The sequence below is a fragment of the Prosopis cineraria genome, unplaced genomic scaffold, assembly GCF_029017545.1.
Source record: "Prosopis cineraria cultivar Desert tree isolate PC_DT_omini unplaced genomic scaffold, ASM2901754v1 PC422, whole genome shotgun sequence".
Lineage (NCBI taxonomy): Eukaryota > Viridiplantae > Streptophyta > Magnoliopsida > Fabales > Fabaceae > Prosopis > Prosopis cineraria.
The window spans coordinates 41,202-51,371 of record NW_026555747.1 but is presented as its reverse complement, the minus strand read 5'-3'; the positions used below and the strand labels follow the sequence as shown (position 1 = coordinate 51,371).

The 10,170-nt window shown below is 28.2% G+C and overlaps 1 pseudogene; it reads left to right on the top strand.

Moving 5' to 3' along the window:
• The first annotated feature begins 3,294 nt into the window (after positions 1 to 3,294).
• LOC129297036 (uncharacterized) lies at positions 3,295 to 3,965 on the top strand (annotated as a pseudogene).
• The last annotated feature ends 6,205 nt before the right edge of the window (positions 3,966 to 10,170 follow it).

Genomic DNA, 10,170 nt, shown 5'->3' with positions numbered 1-10,170 from the left:
AAATATTAATTAAAAAACAAGATATAAAATTAAAAAATAACATTAATTATTCTAAATTTGCCTTATATTAAGGACTATAAAAAGCTTTCTAAGTTCATCTTATATTAAAAGATTGGAGGAAGTATGCAATATGACCACTTTCTTTATTAGAGGAACACTCTATTTCTTTTGTAAATGTGGTTTGAAGGGAACAAATAAATTAAAATAACACTAATTTAATATTATATATTAACGACTGAGACATATTATTTTTAATAATATCTAACATTATAATGAGACTCAATATTCTCAAGGGTCAAGGCAGGTAATAGATTGAGATTATTAATATATTATATAGGCCAAAATAATGGTCGTCACTTTAATCAATAATTACGCCACTGTCTCGAACTTTACCCTTAAAAAGACAAATTATCATGACTCATTGGTTTCATTGATTGGATTTAAATAATGATACAAAGCTCGATCAGATCGTTCCATTGAAAGTAACAGTTATAATTAACAAAATGATCCTATTCAACTTTTGTTCATTTTTTTAATTTGTGTTCTCTTCATCCATTAAAATCATCACTAATTGGCATGAACTGTATTTCACCGATTAGTTAACCGAATAATATCAATTAATTAAACTAACCACATACGCAAGCGCATGGAAGATATTTTGAAGTTCACAATCATAGACATGATCATATGAAAGAAAAATAATTTTTGAATATTGATGATCGAAGTGTTTTTAATTAATATGAATGTTAAGCCTTAATATATGAATGTAAAGTCAAAAGAGACTTTGAGTGATACATTGTATTTATTTTATTATTTAAACTTTGTGTGATGCATATGTAGGACGCATACAAATTTTGTTTGACCTAAATTTGAGAGGAGAGATTTTTTCTAAATATGATTGAGCAAGTTGCGTCTCAGGTGATATCGTAATTTAATATTATAGAAATATTTTTTAATTTAAGAAAATATGTTTTATGGTATATAAAGAGGCTTAACAATGAATCTTTTAGGTTTATTCATAATAAACTTATTTATTTGTTTATAAAAAACAGAAGCTATGTAAGAACTTTTTTATAATTAATTTCAAATACCAATTATGTGTGCCTAACTATCTGGCAGAAATATGGTCTGAATCTGATTTGTTTCAATTATTCTAATAAACTTCAGAAAAAAATTAATGGAAAATAAAAATGAAGGACGGGGATATGTGGTGGTCCCTGGTCGGTGGCATGTGGCAGCCTCTTATTTGTAAACATATCTGTAAGGAACCTTTGCCACTTAAAATTCCCACCGACCTTTTTTAGAAAAATTAAAAATAAAAAAATGTGGTGACGTAGATTGAAGAATATTTGTAAATATATTTATAAATTATTTTGGAAGACCACCAAAAACAAGAGAGATAAAGCAAAAATATTTTAAAATATCATATATATTTACCGAAGAATATTAATACATGATAGACCACGACGACGACACGACACACGACGACGACGAATGATTATATACTAATGTCAAATAATATCTTTTAAAAATGATTAAGATATATACATAACAATTATAAAATATATTTAGAAAATATTTTAAATAATAATTAATAATAAGACATCGTTATATTATTAGTAGTAAGATCTGAACTCATATATACCATTGTAGGATCAAATTATTATCATTAGATCAACATTTTTTCTTTCTCCGTCGCCATTACATTACATTAAAATTATTCAACTAGCATTCATCTCTTTCCTTCTTGTTGAGAAAGCACATAATAACTTGCCCATGAATAAAGTTATACAAAGCTAGCCCTTTGCTTTTTCATCCTATGGTACTAGGCCGAAAGGCTGAATCCAGCTAATTTTTAAATATTAAGAGGATTTTGAATTTTTTATTTCCATCTACATCCAATTTCATCTTTATCACTTGAGTTAGTCTTAATTAAGTTAACAAACTCACTTTTTATTTAATATTTTTATTAAAAATAAAATTTATTAATTAGTGGTAAGAATTTGCATTACTTCAAAACCGGTTATACATTGCAGCTATAAAAAAATGAAAAAAAAAAAACAGAGGTGAAGCTTTAAATCTTTGCTCTAATTAAACGTAACTATATGGCTTGGACTTGCAGCTGGGGCTTGTCATTTATTTATTTTATATAAAAAGTTTAAGACTTAAACAATATATATTTTCGGAGGGTTTAAACTTTTAACTTCTACATGCATCATCTTATTATTCTTTTAATTACTTAATATTTTGAAGCTATGATTTAATTTGGTTTTTTTTATAAAACTTTTAAATTAAATTTAAAAAAGTGGTTAAAAAAGTCACTACTATAGTTTTTGATTTTCCTAAGTTCCAACAATAAGGTGCTTGACCAAGAACTGTGTGTGTGGTGGGTGTGGGTTGTGGGTGTGTGTGTGTGTGTGTGTTTTAGATTGTGCCAGCGTGTGTGCGTGTTAGATTGTGCCAGCTCGGTGTCTATTCATCTGACTCATCAACACGATTTCTTTTCCCCACCCTAATATAGTAAGGACCAATCTTTTTTCTGGCAACAAAAAAAAAAAAAGGACCAATCTTTAATTTTTCTTAAGTATATTAGAAACGCTGTATATCCAATTAGCTAGTTTAATAATATAATTCTTTTAAGTGTTTTTCCCAAGTTGCTTATTCAAGAGCATGTTAAATTTTTTTATTCCACCCAATCATAATTACTTAGCACCAATATCTTAAACAGGCATTGACGCTGGGACAAACTTACAATTTAAATATAAAATATTTTTAAAAAAGATTAAATGTTTAAAAATGTAAGATAGTTTTAGTGTTTTAAAAAATAATAATTATATTTTTTTTTAAAAAAATGTTCTCATAAATTAACATTTTATATTTATTTTTAAATAAAATATTCTATTAAATAATAGTAAATATAAAAAGATAATATTAATTAAAAATTATTAACTAATTTATTAAAAATAATATTTTATTAAAAATGTCAGAGGATAAAACTTATTTCAAAAAAGTGATCTCGTCAAAATTTTCATGTGGGGTCCATTCTAAAGGAAAGAAAAAGATTATAATACTAACCCTCGAGACTTTTGCAATTTGCATTGCATGCATGATAGAAATTTTCGTTTCCTTCTCCTTTTTTTATTCTGTATTTACCGACCAACGATGTGACGATTCGTGTCAGGCGAGCTAGCTGGCTTTCCGCATTTTCTCCTTTTATTATAAATTAAAACCTCTTCTCTCCGCAATTCTCAACCACAACGAATAACAAAGCAGTTTCATCTGCAAATTCTGCAAGTTAATCATCGTCAAATGGCTTCATCATGGAGCTCTCATCAGCAGCAACAACCTGGATTTCCTCTGCATCTCTGTGTCTTCCTTCTAACACTGTTCATGTTTTCTGGGTTTCTCATGGTACATAAACTACGAGCCAATCATGGAGAGCTTGATGGATCAAGTGAAGATGGTTCTCATGGTGTCGCCTCTCCTGCTTCTTCTCGTCCTTCACTTTCTCTCTAACAGTGATGGATTCTTCTCTTCTCTGATTCCTTTTTCTGATAAAGATTCTCTGCAGAGGGCAGGCGGCACTCCTTGGGGTGTCGGCTTCCTTCTGGTTTTTCTTTTCTTCATGATCTCTTACCAGTCTTCTTTACAAGAACGCTGGTTTCCTCTCTTGGCCCGGTGATGATCAAAATATGATGATGATGAAGCTTCTTCTTTCTGTAATTATTGTATTACTGTGTAAGCCTGTGATTGTGATGATGAGCTCTTTCGGTTTTCCATGAAAGATCTTTAATTCTCTCTTTGTTTACATGACATATGTAGCTTCTGCCTTCTGAGTTTTTTTCTTTTCTTTTTGTATGAGAAAGTTAATTAAGGTGATGTGGCTACTCTGATAGTGGATAGACAAGAAGATATGAAGTACTTGTTTCCAGATTTTGATGTATAAATTTACGTGTTGGATGAAACTCTTAAAGTTAGTTGTGTTGAAGTTTGGAATTGAATATTAATAATAATATATTAAAATTATCTTCTGATCCTTTGAAAGTAATTTTTGGTTAGTGTATTAATCTACCTAACCTTTAAAATTAAACTCGACAACACAACCTTTTGAGTTTTAAATTCATTTTTCTATATATATATAGTTTCATGACGGTTTATTTATCTGTTATAAATAATGGGTTATAACATGTAGAGTTTATTTACACATGATTTAAATATTAGAAGCTATATTAACAAGTCATTTAAAGAGTATGGCCTAAAAAAAAAAAAAACTTTGAGAGAGTTATACTCCTTCGGTTAGAAATTATAAAATATTTTTAATCAAATTAAACTTAATATTATTTTTTATATTATTTTATTTAATAGGTACACATTAAAATATTTTTTTAATAGTCAATTCCTTAAAAAATATAAGCATTTTTTGATGGATGGAGTATTATTTTGTCAGTGAAATATAAACTAATTGATGACTGGGTGACTGGATGCTAATAAAAAAAATTATTGGGGTTATCTGTACAAATGGATCAAAAGCAGGGGACTTTATTAAGTTTTAAATATTTACAAGGATTATTTGGACATGACTCAAAATTTAGATATGTTATATGAACATTTTTTTTAAAAAATTTAATCACATACATATGAAATTTTTTTTTAATGCGGCTTATTGTAAATCCTTTTAATTTATTTAATTATTTATAAATAAATAAATAACTTACAGTAACACGGTTTTATCAATCTATTTTCATTCGACGTAATTAATAATAAGCATGTTACTATAATTTAGATTAAAACCGTGACCTAGAAAAAATTGTGAAAAAAGTATTAATCAATAATCAATATACATAATAATTAAATTAAAAAGTCAGTCTTTCCTCTTGCTAGTGAAAAGGAGAGCTCTCGGGATGTGGCACAGTATATTCTGAAGAAGATTCTTTTGGGCTCTTCTTTTTCCTTTTTTTCTTTTCTTTTCTTTCTTTTGGTTTTTGTTTTTTTTTTTTTTTGTGAATCAATGTGGTAAAGCTAAAGGTTTGAAAAACACAGTGTGTATATTAAGCATCAACACCCCTCAAGTCCGCCTCATGTAATCAGTGGCCTTCGCAAGTTATAAAGTGGAAGGATTTATATATATATACCAGGCAGAATATCTTAACATGCCACCAAACTGGAAATTTCACGAGCCTGAGTTTGTCTCTGAAGCCCAAGAATCGAGTGAGTCAATGCCTTAGTTAATGCACATGCAATTTGTTCAAAAGAAGCTGCATATTGAACAGTAGAGATAAAATACGAGCAGACTTAACCCAGGCCCTTAAATCTAATTTTTTAAAAAATTATTAATTTTTGAAGCTCGTCTTTTATTCAAAGAGTTCAAGGTTAAGCCAATATGTCTGTTTTTATTTATTATTATTTTTGTATTTTTTAAAAATTAAAAAACTTCAATTATAATATTTTATATTTTTTAAAATACAAATTATAATATTTAAAACCTAAAAAAAATAATAGAAATTTTAATTTTAAAGCATTAACATATATTTTAAAATTTAAATTTAAATTAAAAATTGAAAATATTTTATTTTTTAGAGGTAAAATGAAAAAGGGAATAAAACAGCTGTTTGTACCCAATTACACTTTTCAGAATTTACCATGGTTGGATTTTAAAATTAATTTTTATTAAAAAAAATATATTTTTTTAAACTCAAACTCTTGTCATAATGGGCTTAATGAGGGGTTCATTAAGGCCGGTCCTTATTCTCAACTTTATTAAAGAGAGAGCTCACGTGATAACATAACACCATATATGTCTCGCACACAGTGAATATCGATCTAACCTGTGCTTTATTTGTTCGAGTGTAGCAGACTAGACCAGATCGAGGCCCGGTAGCGGTGCTTAAACTATCGCAGCAGGCAATTGGAACTCAACCAAGATGGAGCCAATCTGAGATATCAGAGATTGATTGTCTAATTTTGTTAAAAGAATAGTATGTTATATAATATAGGAAATGCAGAGAAAAATTGCCATGGCTATGGATGGGAATGCCAAAGTTTTAGTTATATTAATACTTAGTCTTTCAACTTGGGAAATGTATAGGAAATATTCACATTTTCTGCGGAGCAAATGTTAAGCTTTTGGCTAACAAATGTTGATCCAATAATTATGGATATGACTGAATAGCTATGTTGATCCGACAACATTAATATTTTTTATCTTTGTATTAATTACCTTAAATAAAATAAGTAAAATTAAAAATATTAAAATGTGAAAAAGAGCTAAAAAGACAATATTTTTTAATATTTTATAATGTACTCCTCCATTCAAAAATATAAGGCATTTTTTGAGAAATTGGATGAGAAAAAATGTAGGGCATTTTTAGTCTTTTGAGGTAGAATTATTGTCTTTTTTTCAAAAGTGCCTCTATTGATGGTGACTTTATTTTATTATAGGATAGTTAATAGAAATAAATATGAAAATATATGGTTAATTGAAAGTAGATGAAAATTTTATTAGGGTAAGTTTTGATTAAAAATGCCTTATATTTTTGAATTGAGGGAGTAAATATTTGCAAACACATGTATTTGTGTTTACTTGTTCCTTTTCCCTTTTTCGGATTGAATTTTTCTATTAGATTTGGACAAATCCGCATACTATTCAAAGTTCAAACAATATGTCCCAATTTACTTACGTGAGATTTTGACATCTCTGCATAACATTCAAAGTTTCAAACAATAGGTTTACGTTTGCATCAAATTTTGTGGACATAAACTAAGCATCTCATTTTGAGTCATTAAGCTCTATCCTAACCTTAGCCAATCCTTCTAGACTTCCTTATTGGACACACATTCACCTATTCAAGATTACCTTCTTATATATATATATTATATATATATTCAAGTGGGATCAAGTTGATTTGGATCAGATTTTAAATTCTTAAACATATAAAAATGCCAATATGGTTAAACCCAACCATAACATCTTGAGCTTATTTGAACTAATCTGAATATCTGAATTGTTAAATATTATATTATATTAATTTTTTTTAGCCAATTTCAATTTTGTTTTAAAAAATTAAGATTTTTCAATTTATATCTTATTTCAATTTAATTTTATCAATAATAAAAAATTTGGATATTTAGACTTTCCATTTGAATTGAAGCTTGGCCTAAATTTTTTGAACTTACTCAGGCAATTTAAATAAGCTAGAAGGAAAACAAAAATTAATTCCCAAGCTAGATTCCAAGATTTTTTTATCATATTTGGGTTGGCCCATCCACTTAGCTTGGCTGAAATTATTATCTCTACTTATATATAAACTATTATCAATTAAACAGATGGATATATATAGAGAGAGAGAGCTAGAGAGAGAACTATTTAATGCAGAAAAGCATGGACTTCATTACAGGGTATGGCCCCATTTTCAATTCAAAGCCATCTAAACAGCTTCCTCAAATTAGCTAAAGTGCTTCATCATAGAGGCTTTCAAATAACTTATGTAAACGTTGAGTACAACCATAGATGGTTGCTCAATTCAAGGAGTCCTCAAGCCCTTGATAGCCTCCCAGATTTTGTTTTGAAACCATCCCTGATGGGCTTGCTTCTTCTAAAGCTGATGCTGCCCAACACTTACCTTCTCTTTGTAAATCTACAGCAGAAACTTCTCTCATCCCTTTCACAAAGCTTCTTGAAAAGCTTCATGAATTTGCCTCTAGAGGTCTTGTGCCTCCAGTTACTTTGTTTGATTTCTGATATGGTTATGACCTTCGTAGTGAAAGTTGCTTAACAAATCAAAGTTCCTGTTGCTTTAGAAAAAAATCCGAGCATTACATTTAACTGACAATAGATTTACAGGGGAAATGCCTTTGACTATGAACAAATGCATGGAGTTAAGAACACTTGATGTTGCTCAGAATGAACTGACATGATTAATGCCTAGTCGGATTGGTGGGCTTAAAAAGCTACGTTTCCTTATTATGAGATCCAACATGTTCTTTCGGATTTTACCTTCAAAGATTTGTCATGTTTCTCAACTTCAAATCTTGGACATCTCCATCAATAATATCTCTGGAACTGTACCAAAATGTTTCAACCATCTTTCTTCGTTGGCAAATGAAACAAATCTTATTCCAATAATAGGATATGATTTTTATTACCTTGTTATTGTTGTTCAAGCTATCAAGAAAGGGGAAATTATATCATAGTGTGGAAAGGAAAGGAGTCCATATATGTAATAATTGGAAAAAAATTTTACAAGGTGTTTACACTTTATTTTTATTATTCTTTGAAAGAGATAAATCAAGGGGAATGTGGTCTAGTGGAGTTATGCAAGCAATATGTCAAATAGGTTTTACATTCGAACCAAAAGGTCAAAAGTGAAACTTTTTTTAATTTTGCTTTTGCCTTTGTCTAATTATTATTTTACCCTTTTGTTTTAAAAAAAGAAGGAACGAGAGACACAGAAATTAGGGGCCTGTTTGGTTTCTATTTTTAATTTTTGTTTTTAAAAATTGTTTTGTAATACAATTTTTAAAACTGTTTTCAAAACAAAATTAAATAAAAATCTGTTTGGTTATGTCAAATAAAAAATATTTTTTAAATTAAAAAATAAACCGATAGTGATAGTTATAGGCAATTAATTGTAGTGATTAATAATAGAAATTGATCAAGGTAATTATAATTTTCAATAATTAAATTTATTATATTTTAAAAAATGAGGAAAATAAAATAAAAATAACTTGAACTTGTTTCTATCTTTTGTTTTTAAAAATGAAAAATGAAAAAAAGTTTTGAAAATGATTAAATGAAAAAACATTTGTCCAAATAAATTTTTAAATTTTTCTATTTTCAAAAATAAAAAATAGTTTTTAAAAACAGGAAAGGGTTATTGAGCAAATAGAATCCTGAACTCTTATTTGAAAATCATCCTGAATCCTGAACTTTTAAAATATGTAAAATAAACTTTAAACTTTTAAATTCATAGCAAAATAAATCCTGACCGTTAACTTTTTTAACATTGTTACTATCCACATGGGTACTATAATAATCAAGGTTAAATTCATAAGAAAATACTACGTAGACAGTAATGATGTTAAAAACGTTAACTGTTAAGGTTTATTTTACTATGAATTTAAAAGTTTAAATTTATTTTACATAAAGTGTGGAATTGATTAAAAAAAAGTATTTTCTATTACATTAGATAATGCTTCAGTAAATGATAACACGTAAGAAATATTAAGAGAGAGATTGAGCTAGAAAAGTAGGTTGGTATGACATGGAGAATTTTTTTTATGTGAGATGTTATGTCCATATTTTAAATTTAATAGTTTAGGAGGGTTTGAAAATGGGAAGTTCTGCATTACAAAAGATCAAGAAGAGTATTAAATATGTTAAATTAATCAGAAATGAGGACAATTACTTTTAAGAGGTGCTTTGAGTAAGTTAGGGGGTTGACACATCAATTGGCTTAATAACATATTGTCTCACTAGATGAAATTCAACATGTGAAATGCCTAAAAGTGAGACTAAATATCATCGTGTTTTAATAGCTTTTCTATAACTGACAAAAATTATTACTTCCACTAAAGAATGGAGGAGAGTGGAGGAGATATGTACTTTATTGGAATCCTTTGATGTGATTATCAACTTGATTTCAGGACATCTTATCCAACCTCAAACATCTATTTCATGCAAATAGCAAGAATTAAAATCTTGTTGATCTATGTTTGTGGCAGGTGAATCTTCCTATGATAAAGATGATAATAACAATGATGGTGAAATTGAATTAATTATATCAAATGAAGATAATCATGTAGCACAACAAGCTTCTAATATCATTGTTAATTTACCATAAGCTATTTGAGTATTGTCTTCACTTGAAAGTTGCATTGTTAATTTGTTGTTTGATTTGAGTGGACTTTAGATTCAAGTAGTGTTGATTGTTGAACAATTTAAATGAGAATGACTGTATTTGTAGTTTTAGATGCTTGTTAATTATTAATTTATCATGGATTGTAAACTAAAATATTTTAGTCTATTGAATTTTATGTTTATGCAAGACAAAAAAAAAAAAGAATTTTGGTATATTTATGTGAGCTAGCTTGCCATAAAATGGGCTGGGTTAGGTTTTCCAACCCATTTTATTTTATGGGCTAGCCTAACTCAACTCGTGCGAGCTAACCCGT